Genomic DNA, 6,655 nt, shown 5'->3' with positions numbered 1-6,655 from the left:
CTTCAGAACCCATGTGATAGGCATCGTTGGTGCCGACATGAGCCACAACTTACAGACGACTGCACCCTGTGCACTCGATAGCTGCAAGCAAGGCCGACTCCACATCTCGAATTAGCCCCCCTGGCAGACATTCCAATTGCACATTGGCTTTCTTTCCAGCCCTCAGCACCATTTTCCTATGGGGCTCGATAAAGCACCTAACATTGGAGCTTCCAATAACTAGCAAACCTCTGCCTACATGTTCCTGCTGAAGGAACTCACCATGCAGGTTCACCATGTTGGGTACACCACAAGGTGCCCCAGCTGTAGAGCCCTTCAGTGAAACAAGTGACACCTGAGTGTCGCATGCAGTACTCCCGAATTTCCACCTCCACTACACCCTGAGGTGGCAGCCTCAAGATGAGTGATCACAGTGAAAGTCACATTCAACTGTTTGCAAACTGCATCCACACACAGCAGACACACATCCTATCCGTCTTAGCAAGACTAACTGAAGAGCAAACAGTAAAAGCTGGTAGAAACACAGATAAGCAGCTTTTTACCCTGCTGACACATAACCCAAGGGATTCTGATACCTCAATGAACTATGTAACTGACTGTTCAGAAGAAATGATAACTGGGCTACAGACTGCCTGAATATACACTTACAGCTAACAAAAAAAACGAGACTAAACTTCCTAAATACCAAAACATGAATCCAATTAAACAAATATATATTATCAAGAAAACACAGGAAAAGCTAAATTCATAACTTGATGCCCTGTAGATATGCCACAGGTGATAGCTGGCACTGAACTCAGCTGCCAACTATGGTCGCTAGTTACTGATTACAACGGTCTCTAGTCTCAAAAACAAACAGCTGAGTAACTACTGCAATACTGACTAATTGAATATACACTTACAAATTGCAAGAGCAAACACTGAGAAACTGAGGCTGGAGGTATACTGAATATTTACTATGCACAAAGGTCGTGGAATCAAGTAAATAAAGCGGCTCTAACAACTTCTATGGCGGAAAACTACACTAGAAAGTAATCTCCCTCAAGACAAAAGATCGAAATGCAAATTCTTGCAACAAAAATATATAGCATTACTAAAAGTAGCTAAATATTCAGCTACTGTTCACAGCTGCTCAGAAGTCAGTTAGAATACCTCTAAACTAAGTGTTGTAAGACTGTGTACAACTGAGAAATTGCTGCTGATCTCCATTTTGCTTGTACAGACGCCACCACACCACCAATAGATATATGTGGTCAAGTGATCTGGCACTGATACAGTCAAATTAGCAATGTAGACTCAATTCTGAATCCCCATATGACAAGCATACAGACACAGTCCCAGAGAGTACCACACCAGCTTACAGTTCTTGTCAGTAGCACATCTAGTGCACTTCAGACAGTGAGACACAGTGTGCTGATAAGCTTACCCCAGAATTAAACTTTATTTATGAGTTTGTTAGCCCCAGTTTGTGAATTTCTGTAGGGTATGGAGACAGGTGTACAATCCTGTGTTTGTAAGCAATTCCTCATCATAAACATCTAAGTGGGGATGTTATACACCTATTTCACATCCCTGTACAAATTAAGAGAGACCTGGGCCAATGTAGTCTGGAAATTCAAATCTCGCTAAATTAAAATATTGCAGCATATTTTTTTTTTTTTTTTTTTTTAAAAAAAAAGGACTTGTCAACATAAAACTGTTAAACTCAACTGTTTTTATTTTAGCTTTCAGTCATTCTCATTGCTAATGATGCCCTTACAGATTAAGGATTTCCTTGGTTGGATGGATTAATTCACAAATTCCACTTCACAATGAAACTTAAACATCCTCAATTGTTTGCTAAAGGTCCAAATGATTAATACCCAGCAGAATAAAATTAGGCTATTAAAAATCTGCTTTGGGGCACCTATTAAATTACTGTGTAGGACAAGTCAACTTAAGCTAATGCCTTAAAATATTTAGCCTACATATTACAATATAAAACATGAAACTGGCACATATGATAATAATGTTAGATACTTTTTTCTCTTGATTTGTGTTAAGGTGTTAAAGTTATTTACACACACTTTAACTCAGGTTGTTACAGAACATGGATACATGTAATAAAAACATTTCTCATTATTTACACCTAAACTCACCCACATTATAATTTTTTTTTCCTTTAAATAATCTGCAAGTAGTTTCTGGAATATCTTTCCATTGATACTGCTCTGTAGACTTGTAGGAAGACACTTTACCAGTCACACACATGAGTACTGAGAACCTCTTTCAACAGCTCAAAATTTGTGTGGCTCACTTCACAGCTGGCTTTTATTTTTTGTGTTGTATGAATGAACATTCACATTTCCTATGAGAATGTGTTGCCTTCATTCAATGAAATTATCGCTCTGTATATGTACATGGATGGAAATGTCAGTATTTACAGATTATGGAAAGCAGTTCTGTATGAAACAGGATGTCATTAATGGTCTGTTTTTGCAAAACAAAAATTTTTTGTGTTATTGCTACTGTAATTTCGCCAAACAGTAATTCCATATTGTAAGTATGATTCAAAAACATCATGGTACATTGTACACAGAAGCTCTCTGTTGGTATAATGCACACATTATTCCATAATAAGTATTATGGTGCTTAATTTACAGTGGACATTGTCTATATGTTGTCTCCTTTGGAACTTGTTGTCAGATGCAATTGCCCAAAAATCTGTAGTGGTAACAGCTTCCAGTCTTGTTTCATATATGAATATCTTTGTGTGAATTTCATTTTCACCATCTGTGAACATTAGGAATGTAGTCCTGTTTAGATTTATAATTAAGTCATTCTATGCTCATTGTTAAAATAAACATGCTTCATTCCAATGTTTCTAGATTTTTTTCTACATCTGCTAATGTCATATCATCAGCATACAACATGTTTTGTACCTTCTCATGACTTCAATGATGTTTATACAGATGTTGAACACCACATACATGATTTTTAGTCATATATTGCTTTCTGTTTCCAACATATTTGATCCATTACATTACATGTCCATATGTGCTATAGCTTTCTAGTTTTTCAGTTTGTGTTGTGTGGTTGTTTGTGTCAAAACTCTTACACAAATCCAGACTCTAATAATGCATCTAATAATGAATCTAAGAATACATCTACAACAGATTCTGTTAGGCTTGAGACAGCTGTTCCTGAAAACTTCTCTTTTTGGAAACTATGTTTTATTTGAATCAGAATACTATGTTTGTCTAGGAATGTCATCAGTCTACTGGGCATAAATACCATTAGCATTTTTGAGAAACCAGATTAAAGACATTAGTCTGCAGTTATTTTGGCCATTGTTGTCGTCTTTCATACATGTTGGTTCCACTTTGCTTAGTTCTAATTTTTCTGATGGTTACTGCTGGCTTTGCTTTCAGTTCACCAAGAAAAGCTCAAGAGAGCAATTCAAACAGAGCAGAGGATAGTGTCAAGAATAGGGAGTCCAGTCCGGATGACGAACTTGGGTGTTTGGTTTGTTAATGAGATGAGTGAGACATCATTGAGAGTGTCCTTACACTTGGCATGCCCAGTGTTAATGGTGTAGTGACCAGAGTCAGTATTCCTTGTGTTAAAGTCATCCATGATGATTCTCTCTTTGTGCACATATGAAATTGGTAAGATCTTTAGGAATGGTGCTTGCTGGTGGAACATAGACAGGGAGATGCTGACAAATTGCGCTCTCGGCATTTCAAGACTCACAGCCATGATGTATAGGTTCAAGGAGTGTTGCTGTAGTCCTAAAAACTCACCTCTGTTGAATAGTGACTCTGCTGACTGTAAGATCATTTTGGGTGGAGAGCTGGCTAATCACTTCATGAACCATGGCAGCTGAGGACTGGATATAACTACTGCAATGAGTAGTATGTCTATTTCCTCATTTGTGACAATATGTTGTACAAGTGATTTTTTGTGTCAATCCATTAACCTGTAAAAAGGCAAAGATAGTTTTAATAGTTGGGAGGTTACTCACCTTTGATGAACAGTAGGTGGAGTGTAGGGATGGAGTCTTATGTTTGTTTTTCAGTGGGGGGAGGAGCGTTAGTCCAAAAAGTTGTTTGGTAGCTGCACTTTTATCTTTACACATGATGTTTCTTCTGTAAGGAAAGATATTGTGGAGTGCAGTCGTGCAGGTGTGTAAAAAGTCTTGCACCTTAACTTTCGTATTGAGATCAGATTTAGGCATGTGTGACTGACACATTTAAAATTTTGTTTTTGTTGATGGTACTGCTGGTTTTGTATATCTGTTTGGGCAGACTAAGGGGACAGAGAGGTGTTGTTCTCAGGTGTAATCACAATTCATTTGGCCAGTATCGTAATATATTGAGTGGTGGTGTGCTGTGCAGTGCATTTTCTGCACTTGATATTACCCCTACATGGCTCAGTTTTGGGTAGGAAACTGTAACAGTGAGAGCATTGTAGGGCCATTGGTGTTGGGAATATGATGTCTTCACTAAATAATGTGTCTCATGTTGTGGAAGAACTACCTGTTAAGAAGGTAGGCCTGAGTTTCTGGAAAAGATGTGACTACACATACTTTGCATATGAACTTGACGGCTTGAAATGAGGTAATGTGCCCAATCTTGCATCACTTGGTACTGATATGACTTACAATATGGAACAAAATACAGTGGAGCTTAATGTTTAAGTCTAGAATCCTAGGATTGGAGGTGAGACAGAATAAGTCACACGTAAAAATAATAGAAAACTGTAAGTGTTTGTGCTGAATCTATATTTCTAGGCTTTGGGTTCTTAGGCTGACTTAGCATCTCCATGTCAGTTAACCACTAGAAACGGGGTAGGGGTGGGATAGGTGTAGCAGTGTAAAAACAATTCAAAACAACTTATATAAGTGTCAAGTAGATAGTTTTTAGGGTTGATTGATAACAGTCCTTATCCAAATCAAATTTTAAGTAAGTAATCAAGAAACACCAAAAAGATTCTACATCTACATGATTACTCTGCAATTCACATTTAAGTGCTTGGCAGAGGGTTCATCGAACCACAATCATACTATCTACCATTCCACTCCCGAACAGCGTGCGGGAAAAACGAACACTTAAACCTTTCTGTTCGAGCTCTGATTTCTCTTATTTTATTTTGATGATCATTCCTACCTATGTAGGTTGGGCTCAACAAAATATTTTCGTATTCGGAAGAGAAAGTTGGTGACTGAAATTTCGTAAATAGATCTCGCCGCGACGAAAAACGTCTTTGCTTTAATGACTTCCATCCCAACTCGTGTATCATATCTGCCATACTCTCTCCCCTATTATGTGATAATACAAAACGAGCCACCCTTTTTTGCACCCTTTCGATGTCCTCCATCAATCCCACCTGGTAAGGATCCCACACCGCGCTGCAATATTCTAACAGAGGACGAACGAGTGTAATGTAAGCTGTCTCTTTAGTGGACTTGTTGCATCTTCTAAGTGTCCTGCCAATGAAATGCAACCTTTGGCTCGCCTTCCCCACAATATTTTCTATGTGGTCTTTCCAACTGAAGTTGTTCATAATTTTAACAACCAGGTACTTAGTTGAATTGACAGCCTTGAGAATTGTACTATTTATCGAGTAATCGAATTCCAACGGATTTCTTTTGGTACTCATGTGGATGCTATCGATAGGTGGGACTACACTAGGCATGGCCTTCACCTCAACAGGAAAGGGAAGGGAAAACTGTCTGGGTTGATTGCAGAAAACGTAAGGGGGGGCACTGCCACAAGTGGTAAAATACCACTGGTCACAGGTGTCAGAGGAATGCCTTCTTTAGGATAGGGAAGGGGGAAGAAAAATGAGTTTTAAGAGAGATTGGCAGACACACTCAGTTTGAGAAAACAGATGAACAGGAGTCAGATTTTAGCATACAGATTCCATTTAAGCAATGTTTAACAGAAAGTAATCAGAAACTGCCAGTTCATCTTCGCCAAAGCAGTTATAATCCCATTAGTATGCAGTATCAGTTATCTTTATTACACCAGAACATTCCGGGACTCAGAAATAAAATTGATGAACTACTCATTTGTATTGATGAAATGAATTCATCTAACCAAATTGACATAATCTGCCTCTCTGAACATCAAGTGACCACTGGCATAGATATGTTAGACATTTCAGGATTTAAGCTAGCTTCCTACTTCTGCAGAGTAGATATGGATGGAGGAGGAGTTGCTACATTTATTAAAAACTGCCATAAATTCAAGAACATTGACATTAATAAATTCTGTTTAGACCAGCATCTAGAAGCATGTGCAACAGAAGTGGAGTTCCATAACAGGTCCTATATAATAGTAACTATTTACCGAGCACCCGCAGGAAATTATAATCTACTCATAAATCATCTACAGGCTCTTTTGCGTTATGTAACAGGAAGAAACAAAGAAATTTTGATTGCTGGTGACTTTAATACAGATTTTCTAATGCAATCTTCCAGTAAACATTTACTGCAGTTAGTAATGTTGTCTTTCAATCTAACTCACATTGTAAACTTTCCAACTACGATCACTAAATCCTCAAGGACAGCCGTTGATAAAATTTTTGTAGACAAATCAAAGGAACAAAATCATATCATAAAACCTGTAATAAATGGACTATCAGATCATGACATGCAGCTCCTTGTTTTAGA

The sequence above is a fragment of the Schistocerca piceifrons genome, chromosome X, assembly GCF_021461385.2.
Source record: "Schistocerca piceifrons isolate TAMUIC-IGC-003096 chromosome X, iqSchPice1.1, whole genome shotgun sequence".
Lineage (NCBI taxonomy): Eukaryota > Metazoa > Arthropoda > Insecta > Orthoptera > Acrididae > Schistocerca > Schistocerca piceifrons.
The sequence above is the reverse complement of the archived record's forward strand: the minus strand, read 5'-3'. Positions refer to the sequence as shown.